Below are 22,566 nucleotides of genomic sequence, written 5' to 3'. Positions count from 1 at the left end.
CCCCCCCCCCCCCCAGTCCATCCCCTTCCCTCCATCTCCACGTCCATCATCGAGGCTCACCTGGGTGATCGCACTAGCCTCCTCATCGATCTCCCTGCTAACCCCTTGCTCCTACAATCCATTCACCACACAACAACCAGACTGACATTCCTAAAACATAAATTATCATGCCACTTCCTAGTTGAAAACTTTCTATGGCTTCCAGTACACTCAGAACTAAGTCCAAAGTCCAGGGTCTACAAGGCGGGGCCCAGGTGCGCTGGCTCTGCCGACCCTCCCCCTTCCCCTCCCATTTCTTTATCTCCCATGCTCTTCCCTCAGCCTCCTCTCACCTGCCATGCCTGGACCTTACAGCAGAGCATCTTTTTTTGCTGCAGTTACAGACACATAGGACATCTGGCTGGGGCTGCTGGGACCTTCCTGAGAACGAAGATAACACAGATGCAAGCAGAGCTGACGAATAAAAAAACCCATCTGAGCACCAAGATACAGCCATACCTGAAGTCAACACATCTTTTTTTCTTAAGTTAACTTGTGTTGACATTTATACTACTTGCTTCTGAAAGGAACCCAAGTTAATTAACTGGCCAACCCTTCCTCACCCCGCTTCATCTCCTTTTCTGTTCCTCCAGTATGCCAGCACACTCCCACCTCAGGGCTTTTGCCCACGCTGTTCTCTCTGCCTGCAGTGCTCTATTCCCAGATGTCCACATGTCTCACTCCCTAACCTCTTCAGGTCCCTGCTCAAATGTCACCTCCTTAGAGAGGCCCGCCCTGTCCACCCCGTCAAAAATGACAAGTCTCATCATCACCCCCTACTCCCTTACTCTGGGTTATTTTAAAAAATAATATTTTCAACCACCATGAATGTTATATGTTTACCTACTGTCTGTCTCCCTCTACTAAACTTTAAACTCCATAAGGGTAGGGATTGTGTTAGGATGTCCAACTGTCCTGATTTTCTTGGGAATGGGGTGTTTTCTGGGGTGTGGGACTTTTAGTGCTAAAACCAGAATGTCCCGGACAATCTGACGACCCTAGACAGCTTTGTTTGTTTACTGTAAAATCCCATTGCCCAGATCAGGGCTGGTACATGGTAGATGTTCAGTACACAGTTGAGTGGGTAAATGAAGGCCAGCCCTGGGTCAGGTGGTGCCATGCCATATTTATGTACACTGTTTTGTTTCATCCTCACAGCCAGCCTGGGAGGTGGGCTCTATTATCCCCATTTTACAGAGGCTTGGGCAGCTTGCCTCCCAGTTACAGCCTGCTCTTCTTACGCCAACTGACCCTCAACCCCTGTCGCCGAAACAGCCCCATCTGGGCCCAGAGCAGCTCACCCCCCACCTTGCCCCACCCAGGTGGGTGAGAACTCACCCAGGGGTGGCTTGTTCTTGGCCAGAGGAGAGGGAGAGCAGGCAGTTCAGGGGCTGGAGTCGAGCTGCACTAAGGTGGGAACCCTAGAGCGTGGTGGCCACCTCCCTGAGCTGTGCATCCCCAGGGCACTTCCAGTCCAGGCTCCACTGGCTCCATGTCTCCCTGGGGGTTTGTCAATCACATCTGCCTTCTCAGCTGGTCCTATCCCCTGTGACTGAGCTGGAGAAAGACTGTTTTCTGCCCACCCACAGGGGCCTAAACTAAAACATCCTTCCCACCCCAGTTAAGGGAAAGGCTTCTCTGCCATCCCAGGCCTGCTGCCCTCCCCCACCCCAACTCGCCATCAGAACCAGGAGAACAGCACTGGGAGCGGGGACAGGCCAATTTACCTCTCATCTGATCCCTACAAGCAATCCTGGTGACACGTGCTCTTTCTTATCCCAATTTCGTGGATGAGGAAACCGAGGCCCAGAGAGGTGTAGTCACCTGCCCCATGCGACACAGCTCATAGAGACAGAGTCAGGGCTGTCTCCCAAGCTCACGTATTATCTACCTACTGTATGTTGGAGATGACCCAAGTTTCTGTTGTCTACTGAGCCAGGCATTTCCCACGCCTTAGTTCTCATTTCAACCTCGTGCAGTAGGTATGATTGCGTCTATTTTTCAGGATGTCGGACAGCACAGGAGTGAGGTGGCTGACCAAGGTCACACGGCCTGGATGATTCCTAGTGGAGCCCGTCTTACCAATATGCTTCCCTCCCTCCTTTCCTTCCTCCCTACCCACCCACCTACGCACCTATCGCACCTATCTCATAACCAGTCAGCATTCACTGAGTGACAGTGAGGCACTGACACCACCCCAGCACAGAACAGGAGGATGTCCTGGGCTGCAGTGGCTGTCCTGGCTCCTGGCCCAGAGCAGCTGGAAATCCCTTCCGGAGAGGCTGCCCAGATTCCAAACCAGGATCCCCTGGGTCCTATTAGAGATCTACTTGGGAGTCTCTCACTGGGGAATTCTTCTCTGCAGGTTTCAATCTGGGATCTCAGCTGCTCTCCCCCCATCCTAGCCACCAAGGAGTTGTTTTTCAGAACAAAGTGGGGTGGGAGAAGGGCCACGGAAGGTTTCAATAATTCCATCACTGGAAATCTCCATGGCGGTGGAAAAGACCTGCTGGCCACCCTCCAAACATGTCCCTGAAAAAACTTCCAAAACCAAACCTCTGGACTGGGCCACTGCAGAGCCAGCAGACACTGGAGCCACCCACGGAAGGGCTCGGGGCCAGCGTGTGGGTATCAGCCCCCAGCATGGGGCTGGGCACCAGAGGCCCAGGGATCAAGGAGAATGGGGAGCTTTTCTTCTCTTGGAGGGAAGTGTGGAAGAACAAAGCAGCTGCTCCCCTGGGAGCGAGTCACAAGCCCAGAGTCCATTTTCTCTGCCATCTACTCGCTGTGTGACCTTGAGCAGTGACTAGACCTCTCGGAGTCCAGTTCCTCCCCTAGGAAAGGAGGCAGTTGGTGGGAGGCTCTTTAGGGTCTGAAGCATCGGTGATGTGTGCTGGCTCTGACTTTGGGCCTCCTGAGTTCTGGGAACTTAGGCCAGAAAGGGTGCAGAGAAACCGAGTCCCTGGGAACACTTGAGGAATCTAAAGGGCCCAGAGGCTTCCTGGGAGGGAGAAAAGGACCCGCAGGTCCTGGAGAGTGCGAGCTTTCAGGTGAGCAGGCAGCTCCCTCACCGCCCAGCCACCATCTGCTTCTCCCACAGGCACGCAGCTACCCCCGCTGCCCTCCGCGAGAGGAAGGGACACACGGAGGGGTCTGCACAAAGGTGAGGATCCTGGGGACGCCCTCCCCACAGCATCTTGCCTGCTGTCACCCCCACAGCCATCCCTGAGGGTCTTGGCGGCATTCTGAGCTCTCCACACCCACCTGCTGCAGCCGCTACCCACTCCTGTCTCGGCTCCTTCCCACCATCCCCAGGCTGCCCCACTCACGGCTCTGCCTCTACTCACCAGCCAGGCTGGTCTCTGCCCATCCCCACTCTGACCCTGTCCTGCTGAGGGCCCCCAGGGCCCTAACTCCCCGCTGGGGCAGAAGAGGGGCAATAACCCAGAGCATCAGGTTTCCCTCCACCTGAAACCTCTCCTCCCAATGCAGGAAACACCCTCACACACCAAGGCCCACAGTGGAGCACAGCCTCCACAAACAACCTAAGAAGAATCCCCAAAGGTTAGGAAAAGTGGCGATTTCCTCTGCAGACCTGGGTTTGAGTCTCCCTAGACAGACTCCTTCACAGCTGGAAGCCTATTTCCTCAGCCATGACGTGGGGGTGAGGCCATGGCCCTTACACTGTTGTCCTGAGGATGGAATGAGAACGAGCCAGAAGCCCTGAGCCCAGAGCCTGGCCTACAGCAGACCCTGGGCAGACCTGACCCGGTGGGACCCCCTCCGTGAACGGGGCTGGGTCAGGGCTCAGATGGGGCGTGGAGGGGAGTGTGAGATGGTGGAGATGGTGGCAGGGGGTAAGAGGCGAGGCGGGGTTTTAGGAAGATGGGTGGCCACCATCATCCCTGCCATCACAGACGTGCTGTCCGCTTTTTAAACTGACTACTTAGTATATGCCAGGCACCAAGTTGAGGGCTTCTTGCAGCTCCCTCAGTAACGTCCTGCCCGGGAAGGTTTATCACCTTGTTTTGCAGTTGCTGAACAGGTTCAGAGCGGTGAGGTCCCTTAGCTGGTGGGTGACACAGCCAGGACCTTTACCCGTGAGCTCTGCGCTGGTAAGGGCGCAGGAGGGAAGCAGCAGGGTGACAAGAGGGCTTAGCAGAGGAGGTGGGTGATGGTTTTGTGCCCCCTTCGCTGTGTCCCTGAGCAGCTGCTCAGAGTGAGTCGGGCACACAGGGCACAGCCCCCTCATGCCTTGGTGGACCCTCAACAGGTTCCTCTCTTGCCTCCTGCCCTGGGGACCCCTCTTCTTTGCTTTCTGCTTGTCTCCTTGTGGAGCCTGTATAGAGCAGGCTCTTGTGATCACAGCAAAGGAACCAAATTTACTCTGCCTGTCTCCAAATTTCCTCCAGGGGTGGGCGGGGACAGGGGGTGGAGCGGGGTCGGGGAGAATCTTGTCCATCCCTCCTGCCCACTCCACAGAGTCACAGAGGCCGGGGCTGCACACCAGCTGTCCTGGGCTGCTTGCTCCCCTGGTCCCCGGGCCAGCCCTCAGCTGGGACTTGGCTCTCAGGGCCTGGGAGTCGGGAGGTCAGTCTGCGAGTGCGCTGTATGCCAATGGCAGGGGAAGGCCTTTGCAGAAGCTTCTGGCAGAATTCTGTGAAATCCATGCTCCTGGCGCCCACCCCGCAAGGCTCCCGAGCAGAGGCAGGTCCAAAGCATCAGGGAATGAACCAGAGCCTCTGGAACTGGAGCCAAGGGGCGGTGGGTGAGATGAGGGGGCATCTGCCCTAGGGGCACAGAGGCACCCAGTCAGGGGCCAAACCAGAGGCCCCTAACCGGTCAATGGCCACGTCAGCATCCTGCAACCTGGCCTGCACCATGCCATTTCCCGGTCCGGGGTCCTTCCGCGGGTGCCCACGATCACGTGCAGGACTTGGTCATGCAGATGTGGGTTCAAACCCTGCTCTGTCACTTACTAGCTGTGCAACTCAGTTTCTCTATCTGTGAAATGGGAATTTCCTCATTAACCGCCCAGAACTGTTGCAAGGAATGAATGAGATGACAATCCCTTTTCCACATAGCAGCCAAAGGGGGCTGCGTGTGTCTCACCCCTGCTTAAGACCCTTCAGGGACAGGATCAAATCCAAACATCATTCCGTGACCTATAAAGCCCCCACGACCTGGCCCCCTATCGCTCCTTCTGCCTCATCCACCTCTCTCCCTTCTGAGCACTCTACAGCAGCCACAACGGCCTCGATCTCTGAACACGCCTCACTCGTTCCCACCTCAGGGCCTTTGCACATTCTGGCTCCTTCGCTGGGATTGCTCTTCCCCCAGATGGTGGCACGGCAAGGTACTTCTCATCATCTCAAACGTCACCTCCTAGGGAAGGGCCTCCCTGACCATCCTACTCCAGCTGTCCCAGGCGGCCCCTTCTATTGCCCTGTTAATTTTCTTTGTAACACTCACCACTGCCTGGAATTATTTATTTTATTTATTAGTGAGACCTGTTTGTTCACCGCTGTATTCCTACTGCCTCAAACAGTGCCTGGCATGTAGCGACAGTTCAAGAAATATTTGTTAAGTGAACAAATATGTAATGAGCCTGAAACACAGTGGGCATTAAATGCACGCTGGTCCCTTTACCTTTACCCATTCCCAGCACAGTCTTTCCTCACAAGCAAGTGCGCACATGTACACACACACACACACACACACACACACACACACACACACACTCCTCAGATGAAACCAAAGAACAAAAATCCCAAACAAGAAAACCCCAAGCTAGAAGGAGGATGCTAGGGGTCACTAGGTTCCAAGACCAGTCATAAGGTCTTGCCTGGCTTACTGGAGGGTCTCCACTGAGGCTGCAGAAAGCAACCCATCAATTCTCAGCATGAAGCTGGTGGGCCACTGAGCCCCAAGACTAATCTGCATCCTGTCTCTGGTTCTGAGGCCCAACGGAGGGTGAAAATGTGTCCTGTGGGCAGAGACTGCGTCTGGTTCATTCACACCAGGTCCCCAGAGTACTCTCATGGAGTAAACGCTCACAGAATACTTGTAATGTATAAATGAATGAGGGTGGGGTGTTGGACAGCAGAAAACAGAAAGGATCGGCCATCAGTGCCCACAGAGGTTACCAGCTTGGGAGATGGTGCCAGACACTGCCCAGTGCCACCATCTGACAGTGTCTCCAACAGCCCTCACATCCTGTCATGCCCTTGCTCAAGAACCTGCAGTCGCTCCCACTGCCTCTGAGAAACTTTGGATTTCTTAACGTGGCATTCAAGGCCTGCCTCCTTGCCTCTCTCCCTGCCTCCATCCGTTCATCCATCCTGCCCCTCTACCCATCCATCTGTCCATCTGCCTGCCCATCCATCCATCCATCCATCCCTCTGTCCCTCCACCCATCCACCCACATATACTCCTTCCTCTCTCCCTCCCTCCCTTCCTCCACCCATCCATCCTTTCATCCAACATTTACTAAGTGGTTCCCAGGTTCTAGACAATGTGCTAGGTGCTGGGGTCAACCCAGCTCTTCAGTTCTAGAATCAAATTATCTCACCAAATATCGATCTGCAAATCCTGTCTGCTCTACCTTCAAAACATACCCCAAATGTGATCACTTCTCACCACTGTCACAGCCTCTACCCTGGGCCAAGCCACTGTCTTCACTCACTGTGCTCATTGTGGAGCCTCCTCCCTGGTCTCCCTGCCTCTCACCCCCATCAACCCACCCCAGTCTGCTCTCCACACACAAATCCAGTCCTTTTCTGTTCAGAACCCTCCTGTGGTTCCTGTCACTCTCCAAGGCAAAGCCAAAGTCCCCGCAGTGGCCCTGATCTGTACATGATCTGTACCCCCCACCCTGTTACCTCTCTGACCTCATCCCCTCCGCTCCCACTCGCTCGCTCCTTTCCAGCCCACTGTCTTCCTTGCTGTCCCTTGAACTTACTGAGCATGCACCCACCTCGGGGCCTTTGCACGGGCTGCTCCCTCTTCCCCAGACAGCCACAGGGCTCCCTCAAGTCTCTGCCCAAATGCCACCTTCGCAGGGAGGTCTTCCCTGGCCCCATACTTGAAACAACCCTCTTCATCTTCCTTCCTCTGCCTTATTTTTCTCCATCCATGAACCACTCCCTGACATGCCAGCAGCTTGCATCTTCGTTTACTGTCTATCTCCACCCCTTCGAATGCAAACCACGAGGCAGCGAACGGGTCTGTTGTACCGAGTGCGGCATCCTCAGTGCCTGGCACACAGTGGGCCCTGCACTGACGTTTGTGGCCTGAAGGAATGCCCTCCACCTTTAGGTATGGGTAGTCATTTCCATTTTATGAAGGACTTTCCCATTCCTTTTGTCAATGATCTGTCATAATCTGATGATTATGTCCGTTTGTCATCATCCCTCTGGGCTCTCATTAAATAGATTCGTAGGCTTTCCCTGACCTGCTTCCCCTCTCACCATCTCCATCCCTTTCTAAATAGCCCCAGTGACCCCAGTGTCAGCTGGGGCTCTATGTGGCCTCCCCCTGGCTGCCCTCTTAAGTCCCAAAGCCTTGTCAGCTCACGCTGCCCCCTCCCCCCAGAACCTGCCCCTTATTTACCGCGATGCCTGTCCAGCCTCCACCTCATGGGCCTCCAGCCTCGTCTCTCCAACCCATTATCCTCACTAGGGCCACAGGATCTTCCAAACGGGCCAGTCTGGCCACATCACTCCTCAGCTTAAAACCGGCCAGCCCACGGCCCTTGGCTTGGCCCTGCTACCTCTCTGCTGAGTGCTCACCACGCCGCCGGCCTGGAGCCTTCGGCTCTGGCTGCAGCTGGTGGCCTCCGCCTGTTTAGGCGGTGCCTTTGCCTGGGGCACCCTTCCCACCTCCTACCTTCCTTCCAGCTGGCTGGCTCTTATTTATCCTTCCATTCGGCCGCGTGAGGCCCTCTTGGGGCTTTTCCTTGATAGCTCCAACGACGGGAGGCCTCCTTTGGGCCCCGCATCCCTGTGGCTTCCCCTCGCTGGGCTGTTAGCACACCGATCTGCAATTACTGGTGTCCCTGCTAGACCAAGCACTCGGGGACGGTAAGGCTGCTGTCGTCACGGTTAAGCTGGGGGCTCTGGAGCCAGCCTGCTGGCTGGGTGCCCTTGGGCAGGTCACTGTATGTCGCAGAGCCTCATTCCCTCACCTGTAAAGTGGGGATAATAACTGCCAAAGGGATGTTGTATTAAATAAATCCCATAAAGCACTTACAGCAGCATCTATATATGCGTCAGTCACCGGAATTCAGATGGAGAAACTGGCGCAGGGAAGGACCTGAAGGCCCTGGCGCATAGGTGCACCGAGCTGCTCCAGGCCTCCTGGTGCTGGACCTACCCTGGTGAGGGCTGGGCCAGGGTCCAGAGCATCACCTTGGCCTCTCTGTGGCCTTCCTCTAAGAAGTCTCTATTTGCTTCAGCTGATTTTTAAAAACGTGTCTTATTTGCTTTGGGGGTGACAGAAGCGTCTTTTCAGGTTTGTGGTTAATGCCCTTCGTTTTCTTTCTTCTGACCTTTGTGCCTGTTTTCTGACTTCGCCTCCTGCCCTTGTTTGCATGTGGCTTTTTTTAGGCGACCTTTTGCATCCAACCTTTTTATTTGAGCTCAGACTCCCTGCCCCCTCCTCTGGGTCTCAGGGCTACATGGGAGAAGGGGGTACGTACCAGCCCCGGGTGCACGCTTGGTGCCAGTCTGTGCTGGGCACTGCACGTGTGCAGTGCTGGGGGCACAGAGAGGGCACACCACAGCTGGTAAATGGCAGAGCTAGCAGCTCCCAAGCCCTCGTCACCTGCACTAGCCTCTGTGTCTCTCAAAGACTGCCGAGCCACCAGGATGGCCAAAATGATTTCGAAGAAAAGAAACAAAATCCCTCCGAACATATATGTACCAGTAAGTGAAAATACAAGCAAGGGAGGGAAACAGCAAATTGCCAGATGTCGTCAAACCTAAGCCAAACTGAGTCGCACCACGATCCTACGGACCACTAAGAAAGGGAAAGCAATTCCGATAAACTATGACATGATTCAGGTTCGTTTTATTTTTTTTTTCAGATTATACTGAAACCAACGGAAACCAACGGAATATTGTAAATCAACGGAAACCAACGGAATATTGTAAATCAACTATACTTTAAAACGGAAACCAACGGAATATTGTAAATCAACTATACTTTTAAAAAAAACAAACTATAATGTGTTGTCAGCTGCAATATTTATCCCTTTCTCAGGGCTGTGAAAATATGGGAAAATGTGCATCCCAGAATCGACGAAACACGGTGTCGACAATGGTTACATCAGGAAAACGTGGGATGTGGGGAGAAGAGAATTAGTTGCTTGGTTATCAACCCTTCTGTATCATTCTGTCTGTTTCAGTAAACATGCCGTTATTTTTTAATTCAGATGACTGCAGTTTGTACCAAGGAAATAGGTTTTCCAAGAAGTCGCTGCCTGGTTTCTTTTCTAGACACTTCATGGGTTGGGGACGCAGTAACTGGCAGCTCCTGGTGCCTGCTGGGGGAGGAGGTCGGGGGCCTGTGGAGGGGAGGCCAGTGAGCATCAGGCACGCGCTTTCCAGAGCTTGTCCTGGGTGAGGCTCGTCAGCAAAAATGTCCTCTTATTAAGGCCTGGCCCCCAAACTCCTCATTAAGGGCTCTTCAAGTCTGAAAGTACACGGCGGAGCCACAAACAATGCGACAAAGCCCAGTTCCTCAGAGAACGGGATAGCTGAGGGCTCTTCCTCCTGCACCTGCCTCCGCTGCATCTGCATGGTCACTGCTACCTGGTGTTAAACCATTTAAAGACCCTGCTGTCTGTTTACTGCCCTCTCTCCAGCTAGACCGTAAACGGGAGGAGAATGTGGATCGAATGTGGATCGAATGTGGATCGAATGTGGATCGCGTTCGGCTCGTTTAGGGCCGCGCCCCTCACCCACTCTCTCCCTCTCGGGTCCCTCCCTACGAGGCCTACTAGAGGCAGGTAGGGTGAGCGTGGGGCTCCCAGGCCAGCCCCAGAATCATTTCTCTTCATCTTGTATATACAGGGTCAAGTGTGATGTTGAGGAAGGACACTGCTTTGCCTTTCACAGCCTCCCCAAACAGAAACGCTCCCCTGATCTAGGCCCTTGAATACAACAGTGAATGGGACTGTCCTCGAGGAGCTGGTTGTCTAGAGGGTAGACAGACAACAAATAAGACAATAAATACTGAAAACAATGTCAGTTGTGATAAATGCTTTTGAAAAACAACTGCTGTGACAGGGAAAATTCTTTTACATAGATCAGGGAAGACCTCAATGGTGACCTATGAAAAGGAACCTATAATATAAAGCGAAGGGGGAAAAACAGTCTAGACGGGGAAACAGCATGTGCAAAGGCCTGGAGGCAGGAAAGAGGCTGATGAGTTTGAGGAATGCAAAGAACACCAGTAAGCTACAGGAGACGAGTGAGGAGAGAGGGGTGTAGTGAGGGGCCTATAGGCCATGGAAGGAGTCTGGGTTTTATCCTGTGCAGCATGGGGAGGACCGCAGAGTTTTAAGCAGAAAGCACCACAATCTGATTTATATGGTTAAAAGGATCCATCTGGCCACTTAGGGAGAACAGATGATTTGGGGGGAGCAAGAGAGGATATGGGGGACCAGTGAGGAAGGTCATCCTTTCACTTATTCCACATGTGTTTATTCAACGATGTTCTAATGAAATCTCTGACAAAGATGAAAACAAAGAAGACTCATCAGCTGAGGCCCGACTCCAGAGGTCCAGGGCCTGCCACCGGGAGCTTACGATAAAGGGAGAGGCAGGAAGTCTTCCTGCAGAAGGAGGCATTTAAGTGGGGTTGAAGGATGGCTGAAGGGTGTTCATGGATGGGCACAGCCTGGGCAAAGGCTCAGAGGTGGGGAAGGGGTCAGTGTGAACAGGAGCTGTACTCCAATTCGTACTGAAGGACAAACGTCCTGACGAACACAGTGGATGAAATAACTGATGAGTGAGAAGCAGTATGAAAGTGAGGCTGGAGGAAGGTGCTGGGAGGGCAGGCGGGGTGTAAGTCATGGGCGCACCGAATGGGGGCCAAGGAGCCTGAGCTCTATCTGCTTGGCGTCAGGAACACCGAAGGCCTTGCCCAGAGAGTGGCCAGCCAGATGGACGTTCTGAGAAGGGCCCCCTGCACTGGCGGCCATACGGGGCTGTGGAGGAGGCTGGGGCAAGACCCAGGGAGAGAGGGTGGAGGGTGGGGCCTGGCTACCCTGCCCATTCTGATTCTGTGATTAATAATAAACAGCTGACACTTCATAGAGCTTCCTACGTGTCAGGCACTGTTCTAAGCACTTCACACCGATTGACTCATTTAATCAGCACGAGAACACTATGAAGTTGGTACTATGACTTACTCCCATTTTGCAGGTAAGGCGACTGAGGCTCAGAGAGGTGAAGTCACTTGCTCAAGGTCACAAAGCACAGAAGGATTACGGCTGGGAATCGAGCCCAGGTTCTCAGACTCCAGAGACCACTCTTAACCACTGACCTTGGCTGTCTCCTCTACCTAGGATCCCACAATCCTACATTCTGGCAGAGAAAACCCTCTCTCGACAGTGCCCCTGGCTGCCTTCTGAGGCTTCAAGAATACGTCAACAAGCCCCTCCAAGCATGTGGACTGACCAGCTCCCACTCACGGCTCTGTTGCTGACCTGTGAGACCACGGTGAGTCCCTGGACGTCTCTGAGGGACCTGTGTCCGGTCTGCAAAGTGAGGATGAGAACGCCTTCTTTGCAGGATGGGTACGAGAACCACGTGTTGCTAGCCAGGGCGATAACCACATGAGTTAGCTAGGAGGCACCGGGCAGGGGACGCACAGAGCCTTTGACTCACGCCTCACCTCATCTCCACAACAGCTACAGTCATTTCTCCCATTTTAGAGGTGAAAAACATGAGGCTCAGAAAGGAACAACTCACCCAGGGGGACACAGCTTGCCGGTGGTAAAGCTGGGGTTTGAACTACAGTTCGCTCAACAGTGCCTAGTAGGCGCTTAAGAAATGTAGTCATCCCTCTTGCCCAAATGTGTACCCAGTGTGGCTCCGACCCCACCAGGGTTACCGGGTGTCTTTAGGGGGCGAGAATGAAGAGCAGGACATGCTCATTCCTGGGGTCCAGGCCTGTTGCTGCCGAGGTGTCCGCCTCCAGGGTCTCCTGAATGTCCCCTGTGCCCGTGGGCAGCTGTGTTGGGCAAACGGGCCGGATGTGAATGGCCCTGTTCCTGGCTTGATGTGTGGCCTGAGGCCGCACCGTCTCCCCTGGAGGGCTGGGGCAGCACATAACCTTTGTGGGTAGCAGCCGGTACCACGGACAGAGTCCTGGCCTTCTGGGCTCTCACTGGGCAACCTTGGGCGATTCTGGTCTGGGCCTCGGTCTCCCCTTGAGTCCAGTGCACACAGCAGGATGATGGGGGCGAGGGGGTCAGCTTCCCCCCAGCGGTGCCCTTCCCAGCCGGGAGAGCTGGCCTGAGCCACCGCACTTCCCCCAAGCCCGGGTGTCCTCCTCTGTAAAGGGGTCCAGTCACGGCCATGAGGGGTGAGGGGACGCATGCGTGGACAGCGCTGCACACAGAAGCCCTTGGTCAGTGACACTCTTATCGTTAATCTGGTTACCGTGAGGGCTGCAGCGAGGCTGGGGGAGGCCGCCAGGTGAAGGTTCACCGGTCACCGTTCAGCACCAGCGCCGCCTGCATTCACCTTTAGCTGCCGCAGTCCCACTGTCGAGGTCTGACTCTGGAGTTCAGAGATTCCCGGGAGAAGCTTTTGGAGGTCCCAGGCTGAGAGAAGCTGCTGGAATTCCCTCCCCCTGAGGACGTCTGTGCAGACTCCGGCCTCTGAGAGGGCAGAGAAACAGCCACAAACAGCCTGCACCCCAATGCCCAGCCACTCTTAATTCTATTACCACTGCCTGAGCATGGGGTGGCCACGGCCACCGACTCCTCCCTACACTGGCCCCATTTCAAAGATGAGGAAACTGAGGCCCAGTGAGGTCCAAAGACTGTGGTTGGAGAGGCCAAGCCTTGGGCACAGGAGTTATTCATGGTCCAGCCCCCAACTGGGCATCTGCCATCACCTACCACCTTCGACCGGGGGCTGCACATGGCCTGACACACGCTAAGTACTTAGCCAATATTGGTTTTATTGATTTCTACTCTCTTCCCTTTTCAAGATCCTCTGAGTTTGGAGACCCGAAGTTGGCTGGGGGTGGGATGGGGAGAAGGGCCTCGTTTTCATCTGAAGTGAGTCATGTAAGTTGATAAATTTAGAAGTGGCCTAAAGAGCTCTTAATCTCCTGCCTTCAGATAGTTGCTAGGAAGAGGCTGGTTCTCAGCAACCTCTGCGTTGCAAATACACATGACCACACGGCCACTGTCGGTGCCCCGCCCGGGTCCCCCTCACCGGCCTGCAGCACCCGTACCCCAGCTGCTGGGCTGTTATACCTTCTGCCTACCTCCTCCTCTTGAGGAATCGTCCTGGGATGAAAAGGAGCTACTGCTGTCTCAGGCTTGCTCCCAGAGACCCCAACCTGAGATGTGTATTGATGTGCACACACAGCCACAAGCTCTTTCACTCCAACCCTGTCCCTTCCCCGTGACCTTGACTATCAGCAGTGCCTGGGAAATTTCAAATCTTAGACATTTAAAGTCCCAGGGGGCCCAACTGGCTCCAAAGTCCTTGTTTCAAAGATGGGAAACTGGTGCCCAGGGAGGGACCGTGACAAATCCAAGGTTACTTGGAGTGTTTGTCAAGGCCAAGCTGCACCCACGTCTCTGCTCCCCCTCTCCCATCCCAATCCATCCTGTGGTCCTGGTGCTGCTTGGTGTCTGGACCAGCTCGCCAGCGGGGCTTTTGCTCCCTCCAGTAGGGAGTTTTGCTGTGTCAACTCTGCAGCAACCACCGAGAAGGCGCTTGGAGGCCAGGAAGTGCTGGCAGGTAGACTTGCAGGGTGGTTGGCAGGCTCTGCTGACCTTGGGCACAGCCCAGCTCAGCCCCTTCACCTGTGCTGTGGTGAACAGGCAGAAATGTAAGGGAAGAAGCAAGACACTTCTGATGAGAACCCCAGCCCGGCAGATACTGCATCTGGCTGCAGCTTCTGCTCGAAAGCCTTCCTCCCCTGGCAAGAACTCCCTTCTCCATAAGAATCAGAGTCCCAGACTGACATGGGCGAGGACGCAACATCAGGCTGCTGCCTGGATGCTGGGGTGAGGTTCCAGCTCTGGGGAGGGCCAGCTGTGTGACCTTGGGCAAACCAACGTGCAGCTTGGGCCTCAGCTGCCCCATCTGTAAAACGGGTGCAGTCTGTCTTGTTATTACTTTATTGAGCCCAGTGTCCATTTTAGCTCTATTTATGGAACTAGAAGAGACTCCTTAGGAGCTCATTAAATAATAATTGCTTACGCGTCTGTCACGCACTGCTCTAGGCACTTTAATTTTATTTAATTCTCACAGCAATCGTATGAATTGGACACTTCTGTTATCTCCATTTTACAGAGGGTGGGCACCAAGGCGCAGAGAACTCAGGAAACTGGCACAAGGTCACATGGCAAGGAAGTGGTGGAGCAGGAGTGGGAACCCCAGAGTCTGTGCTTTAAACCCCTCCCTGCACTACCATCTTCGCTGTTTCCTTTGGAATGCCAGTGATTAGGCACCTACTGCATATGGGTACTCTGCTGGGCATGTGATATACACGAGCTTTCTAACTTCTCACAACAGCCCTGGGAGGCCAGGATGCTCATGCTCACTGTTTCAGAAGAGGAAATGAAAGCTCCTATGAGATGCACAGAGATGCCCAAGGTCCCACTGTGACTGAGCTGGGGACGCAGGTGGGAGACGGGTTTGTTCCCACCAGCCTGGTGGCCCTAAGTCCTTTATAGGTTTTATCTTATTTACCATATTTCACTGAATCTAAGGTGCATCCACTATAAGAAGCATCGCTACTTTACATATCGTTAAGAAAGAGAAAGGCACGGCTGGGTCTACTATGATGCGCCACCCGTTGTAACAGGCACCCTGATTCAGATATGTCAAAACGTGCATCTGGGAATCCATGCGATTCAGCTTTAACCACCACACCCTACAAAATAGGCACTGTTATTACTCCCATTTTACAGCTGAGGGAACTGAGGCTCAGAGATGAAAGACACACAGCTGGTCAGGGCTCGGGCCTCAGGTTTGGGCCCAGACTCGGCCCTGAACCACCATTTACATCACTGCTCAGTCAGGCCACGTGGGACGCGCCCCCAGCACATTAGGACACGGAGAAGAATCAGTCAGCCGGAGCCCAGAGCCCCTTGTTTCCCAAGCAGCTTCCCAAGAATCCTCCTCTCCGCCATGGCCTCGACAGAATGCGGGGGCAGCTCAGCTCCCGAGCCACCCTGGAGCCGGCACTCAGCCCAGCGAGGCAGGGGTATCGGGCATCAGGCTGGAGTGGCTCCTCTGTACGAAACTCCCCACGGCCCCTGCAGTGGAGACCCCAGGCATCCAGGCATGGACGGGCGGAGCTGCCCAGGCCAGTGTGGAGGAGGCCACCACTTCAGAGACAACTTCCCTTGTGGTGGCCTGAGCGACCCGCTTCTTTCCTTGGAAGCTACATGGCTCTTGGACCCAAAACGGGGTCATCCATTCACAGCTTCCTCCCACAAGCTCTTGCAACCCCAAGCTCCACTACAGCACAACTTCTCTGGGTCTTTGAAGATCGAATCCACCCCACCCCTTTGACTAGGATTTGCCCCTTCTAAGGACATCTTTAAGGAAGTCCTCTGGGGGTCTTTCCCCAGAAGCAGGACAGAAATTCAACTTCTTTCAAATGTCTGACATGATTGGGGCTCCACCTGTGACAGTTTTCTGTCCATCATGTCACATACACTATCTTGTGAGACAGGTTTCTTTAACCCCACTTTACATGTCAGCATGCCAAGCTCAGAGAGGCAAAGCTACTGACTCAAGGTCACATAGCAGTAAATGCTGGCATTAGGATTTCAATTCAAGTCTTTCTAATGGCACGAGAGGAGGCCACTTTAACATCGATCTCTGGGCAGGCCCTGAGCCAAGGGCTTCCTCTGCATTACTTCACCAAATTCTCACACAAGTATGATAATAACAACACTATTATTACCCCCATCTTACAGATGAGGAAATATCCCCGGGGTCTTCAGCTGGAACATAACCCCAGGCAAGGCACCTTACTTGAATCCCATTTGCCTCTCACAGCGTCAAAGAAGGCGGGTACTAATGTTACCCCCTTTAGCGGAGGAGTAAACTGAGGTTAAGACACTAGTTCAACCACACACAGCTATTTCATGGTAGAGCCACTCACTAGGATGTGGCTTGGAATAAGCAATTACCCTCCCACACATTAAATTAAAAAAAATTGCAAAGTGCTTCTGTATACATTTTAGCTATCAGTGATGACGATGATGATTAGCATTTTAGAACTTGCCAATTACCCCACGAGGTGGTGTTGCTGTTCCCATTCTCCAGATGAGAACACTGAGGTTCACGGAGAATAAGTAGCAGATAAGAAGGGACTGTGGGCTCTCAACCCTCTGCCCCACACTGGTCTCCTGGGGCCAGCGGGGCTCACTCATGCCCCCGGGCTGCCCTGTCCATCCTCAGCTCTTCTCTCTGCGGCCCAGGAGCCCCGCAGGCCCTGGGTGAACACAAGGCTGGCTGGAGGTCCCACCCCGTGGGTTCCTGGCTGCGGGCAGCCCCCATGCAGCTCCAAAAAGGTTGAAAGGAGAAAGCGCACCGGAGACCTGGGTTCAATCCCAGCTCTGCTCCCACTTGCCGTGTGACTCGGGCACCTCTTAATTCCCCAGGTCTTGGTTTCTTTGTCTGTAAAATGGCTGATAGTGAGGAAACGCGGCACTGTGCAAAGGACTTACTAGCAGTAAATACTCAATAAATACAGTCGTCCCAAGACCCCCTGCAAATACCAAACTTCGAGGATGCTCAAGTCCCTTCCAGGGGGCCTTCCGCATCCGTGGGCTCCACATCTGCAGACATGAAAGCTGACTACAATCATGACTGTAACGGGTTGAAGAGTGTCTCCCCAAATTCACATCTACCCGGCACCTCAGAATGTGCCCGTATTTGGAAATAGGGTCTTTGTATATGTAATTAGTTAAAGATCTCAGTCATCCTGGATTTCAGGTGGGCCCTATATCCAACGACTGGTGTCCTGATACAAAGAGGAGACACACAGAGGGTGAAGTGAAGATGGACTCGAGATGGAGGGATGCAGCTACAAGCCAAGGAACGCTGCGGATCGCTGGCACCACCAGAAGCTGGGAGAGAGGCAGAGGGTGGATTCTCCCTCAGGCCCTCCAGAAGGAACTGGCCTTGCCAACATCTTGCGTTCAGACACCCAGCCTCCAGAACTGTGAGAAAATAAATTTCAGCTGTTTTAAGCCACTCAGTTTGTGGTCATTTGTTACGGTGACCACAGGAAACACACACAGCAGCCGTAACTACTGCAGTTGTTAATGCCTCTGACTTGCAGCGGCTCAGACCCTTTACCCTAAGGGCCTAAGGGCAGGAGAATCTGCTCCCACTGAGGACATGAAGCAGGCAGGATCACTGTCCCTTCCTTCAAGGGGAGAGCATGGGACCAGGGTGCTGACACAATTTGCCCAAGGTCACCTGCCAGTGCCTGAGGTGGGCCTGGAAACCAGGTCACCTGACCCTCAGACCAAGGCCGTCTCCCCTATACCCAGGGGCCTCTGCAGCCTCAGGAACCCCAGCCTTGGTGTCCCTCCCCTTGGCCCCATCAGGCCCGGCCATCTCGCCCTGCATCTGACCCTGCAGAGGTTTCCTGGGTTGTGCATGATGATTCCAACGTCTGGAGACCAGGGTGAAGCCCTTAGCACATCACCTGGCACATGGCAGGTTCTCAAGAGATGTTGAAAGCGTCACTATTTTTTATTGTTGTCATACTGCAGTCCTATGTAGTAGGCAGCCTGGGAAACACAGTCCCATTTTACAGATCCAAAACCAAGGCTTGAAGAGGCAAAGGGGCTGACACGAGGGCACTCTTAAGCAGCAGAGGTAGGTTTTAAGCTCACACCTTCTGATGCTCAATCTCGACGCCTTCCATTCACTAAGCCATGAATCTGGGCCCCGCCCTGAGCCCAGCACTCTTCCACGTGCCCCTCACCACGGCCTGAGAAGTGGGTACCATTGTCATCCATTCTACAGATGGGCGAACTGAGGCTCCACCCAACCATGTGGAACACCAGGGCCTTGCCATCTCCATCTACTTCCAGCTCTTAATGAGGGGTAAAGCCAGACATCCAGTTGTCTCCAGCCAGGGGGACATTCTCCCAAAATATTTTGTTTGAGGTTCCTACGGGGACGGAGAAATGAATTACTGCAGATTCAATGGTCTGGCTTTGGAAAGTGCAGGGTGGGCTGGGGGGCACCCAGATTCCAGGCAGGACACCCACCCCTGCCTCCCACATTGCACTGTGTGCTCCAGGCAGGGTTGGGGGAGGGACCTGTCCACCTCCTACAGCATGTGTGTGCACGTGGCACCCAGATCCTGCACCTCAGACACCTCCACTGCAGCCCTTTGGGAGCTAAGGGAGGCTGAGAGGAGTCATAGTCTGTACCTCAGGCTCCCCCATGGCCCCAACCTTGACCATGCAACTACTATGTGCCAGCTATTTCTTAATTTTAATTTTAATTAAGCAGCTCTGCCCTAAGTCTATCCCCCTTCTAGAGAAGGGCAGAATGAGGTTTACATGTCCCCCACTGTCAGATGGCTGGGGAGAGGCACCACCAGGACTCAAGGCCACGGTCCAGTGACTCTTTTTGGAGCCCTCATCGCAGCCACACTGGATTTGAAGGTTGCCCTGCTCCCAGAAGGGCCTGATTTAACTGTGCAGGCTGAAGCCAGGAACTGGGGGTGGGACGCGGGACTGGAGGGCTGGAGACCCAAGTTTCAGTCTCCCTCCGGCACCAACTTGCCAGGCACCCTCAGTTTCCCCAGATGTGGCAGTGGCAGGGGAACAGCATGATGCCCAGGTCACCCCCAGCTCCAAGAGCCTGTCAGCTCCCCGAGCTCATTCTCGTGCACCTCGGCTCCCCCAAGGCACAGAGCCATAGAGATGAGAACCCTGGGGCTCCTGTGAAAAGGCAGCCCCCAGGACCTACTGACTTACTGGGAGACCCAGAAATCTGCCCCCACCAGGTGATTCCTTAAGTGCAGTCGTGCTTGAGACTCACTGACCTAGAAGTTCCCATCCTTGCTTCCCCTCGTGACCTTGTTAGATCGCAGCACCAAGGTGCTCTGCTGCCCTGGCTCCCAGCCCTGATGCCAGTCACAGCTCTGTGCACAGTCCTCTGCAGGAGTCCAGGGCCCCGGCCACTGTGGGCTAAGGCAGGGCAGGGACAGGTCTACCCTGGTCACACACGAGGACACTGAGGAGCAGAGAGACAAAGCGACTTGCCCAAGGTCACACAGCTGGCCAGGAGCAGAGCCCGGGTCTGGTGTAAGCATCCTTTTAACTTGGACTCCAACATCTGGGGGAAACCAGAGGCCCAAATAGGCCTTTGCTGCTGCATGCCTGGGACCTGAGATGGGCTAGCAAGACTCCCCACTCTCCCTAGAATACAGTATGACCTTGGACAAGTCCCTTCCCCTGGCTGGGCCTCAGTTTCCCTCTTCTCATTGGGTCTGGGCCAGGGAACTTTAGAACACACAGTCGGCTTGGCTTTCTAGGTGCTGTCAATTCCATGGGGTCACGGGATGGCAGAACTGTCCGGCTGCCTAGGACAAGGCCACGCCTGTCCTAGGAGAGCCCTGGAGGGCTCTGCCTTCACCCACAGGAGACGCTCTGGACCCTTTCTTGGAGCCTCACCCCCAAATCCTAAGTTCTTGGCCTACTGGTGCTCAAGAAGTTGGCACCCCAAATTGGAGCTGGCCTCACACAGGAGGGGAAAGGAAGAGAGGGTCCAGGAAGGCAGGTAGGGAGCCTGATGGCCTGGCTTCCATCCCATCTCTGACACGTTCCAGCTGTGTGACCTTGGGTAACTGCCTTCACTTCTCCGCACAGCTTCCTCATCTGTGGCGTGAGAATAACAAGGCTATGAGAGGCCCCACTGAAGTGACGCACGCAGAGTCATTAGCTCAGCGAATGCTAGAGGGCTCATTATTATCTACCCCTGTCCCTTGACCCGCACCTGTGCTGGGCAGGGAGAAGTGGGGTGGGGGTAGTGGGAAAACAGCGGGCAGGGACCAGCCACGGGCAGCTTTTCTGACCTTCGGTTTGAAGAGGACTTTGGAGGCTGCTGGAGGCATCCCAGACCCCAGCTTTCTGAGAGCCCACAGCCATGTGCTGGTTTTCTGGTGCCAGAGAAGGGGGTGGTGGGGCTAGTCCAGGCTCCTGGTGGCCTGGAGCTGCCTCTAGACCAGTAGCTCGTCTGCCCTGGTGGGCAGTAGCCCCCGCCCCCTCCACTGTTTCCTTTCCACCTCCGGGCAGCCCTCTCTGCAGAACATCAATAACCCAAGATGGCCTTGCTGAGCCCAATCATGGCTTCCCGGGAATGAAGCCTGGCCCTCCCCTTAGGCCTGTGTGGGAGCAGGTGTCCCTCTGTCCCCACAGGCAGTTCCTGATACGCAGGCCTCTCCCCAGCGCCTAGAGAGGCACCTTCACTCCCATGGAGGATGCCTAGCTGCTGAGGGGCGGGTGTGCGCACATAGCACCTGCAGAGGTGCTGCATCTGTGTGCCTGGGCTGTCTTTGTACCTGTGCAACCTACATTCACCTGTGGGCACATTCCAGCAGGCTGTGTGCCTGCCAATGCACAGAGAGGCATGCAGATGGCACTCAGGACACCACACGTGTGTGCCTGTCACTTTCACAGGGGCCAGCCCTCACATGGACACATGCCACATTTGCGGCTGCTGCAGGGCACTGCGGTGTGCAGGCCGATTCACCCATGGGCAGCCTACTGCATTCCTGTGTTGGTGCTACATGCATGTGCGGGCATGCTGCATTCACAGGTATGAGTGTGTGTGTGTGTGTGTGCATGCTGCATTCGTGTACATGCTGTATTTTGCAGGTGAGCAGTGGTATTCAGGAATGTGAGCTGTATTCACATGTGCATCTGAGGTGTATCTGAGGGCATGGACACGCCATATGTGTGTGTGTGATTTGAACAAATATGATGAACTACTCTGTGTACTATATTTGTACATGTGCACCTGTGCAAATCTGTGGATATATATATGCCTTGATGAGAATGGGACTGGGGGTACAAAGGTGGCTAAATAATATGGGCCATCAGCCTCTTTCCTGGACCCTGCCAGCAGGGTTCCCCCAGAGCTGCAGCCCCCTCCCTGCCACTGCTCCTTCAACGAAGTTAACAGGCGGGGCCCCCAAGGCCTGTGCTCCAAGCCCCCTCGTTAACAGCCCCCAAGGCCTGTGCTCCAAGCCCCCTCGTATTGCACACGTCAAAGCAGAATTTCTCCGGAGGGCGCCCGCCGCTCCTGGAAATGCCCCAAACATCAGCTCTGCCTCCTCCCAGTGATTTGGAGAGCAATGCAGGCAAGGAAAGGAGCCCGTTCTGTGCCAGGCAAGGGGGGTTCAGGGTCACATGAAGACCCTCTGTTGGTCCAGCCTGCTGCTCACTTACCCTTCTGAAGGTCGAGCCAGGCTGGGTCTCTGGGTGGAGGCCCCCAGATCCCCGGGGCTCTTGCCTGACTGGGGCAGGCCAGCCACAGAGACCCCTCGCCACGTGACCTGGGTGAGCAGAGGACAGCCGTGGCGTGGAATGGCCACTTGGCTAGAAGGGGTGGCTGCCCATAGCAGCCCACCCTTGGGGAGTGCAGAGGCCCCCTGCTGGATTTCCCAATCTTGACCCTGCCAGGGAGCAGGGAGGAGCCCCAGGTGCCTAGAGCTCAGCCAGAGGCCACCGAGGCTGGCAGAGGAACGGGGCTTTGGGGAGAAAGTGCCAACTCCACCACCCAGCATGACCGCTACAAAATGGCCCGGCCATCCCGCTCCTGCCCCTCTCCTGGCCATCTCAGGCACCGGGGGACTTGTCCATGCCACCACACACCCTGGCTGGCCTGACCCGGTGGTCCGGGCCACACAGCAGCCCACCCCACCAAGGGGACCCTCCACGGGGGCAACCCTCTGCCTCTTTCCTGGGACTTTGGCCGCAGTGGGCAGGGGGCACCCTCTGGTCCTCTGTTTCCCTGGGACGCAGCTCAGAGGGAAAAGAACCTTGCCCCACACTGTCGGCGGGCCGGCCCTTGCGTAACATCCATTAGGGGCATTTGCTGTCCAGAGGCTGCCGGACTCTGCCTGAGATCCCGGGTATCCGCCTGTCCGAGGCCCCCCTGCCCGTATCCCCAGCGCCCCAGCCCTCCCCCCAACACACGGACCCTCACACTAGTGCCTCCCTCAGCGGCGGCTCCCAATGCAGCCTCAGCTGCTGTCAGATAAACAAGCCCGGCTCCCCCC

At 54.9% G+C, this 22,566-nt stretch overlaps 1 protein-coding gene across 1 annotated transcript in view; it reads right to left on the bottom strand.

The window, feature by feature from the left end:
- The window catches only part of ATP2B2 (ATPase plasma membrane Ca2+ transporting 2), a 161,426-nt gene that overhangs the window by 138,086 nt on the left and 774 nt on the right, over positions 1-22,566 (bottom strand). The window lies entirely within an intron of this gene.

Source organism: Lipotes vexillifer, unplaced genomic scaffold, assembly GCF_000442215.2.
Source record: "Lipotes vexillifer unplaced genomic scaffold, Lipotes_vexillifer_v1.1 scaffold3384, whole genome shotgun sequence".
Classification (NCBI taxonomy): domain Eukaryota; kingdom Metazoa; phylum Chordata; class Mammalia; order Artiodactyla; family Lipotidae; genus Lipotes; species Lipotes vexillifer.
Note: the sequence above shows the minus strand (reverse complement) of the source record. Positions and strands in the feature narration are given on the sequence as shown.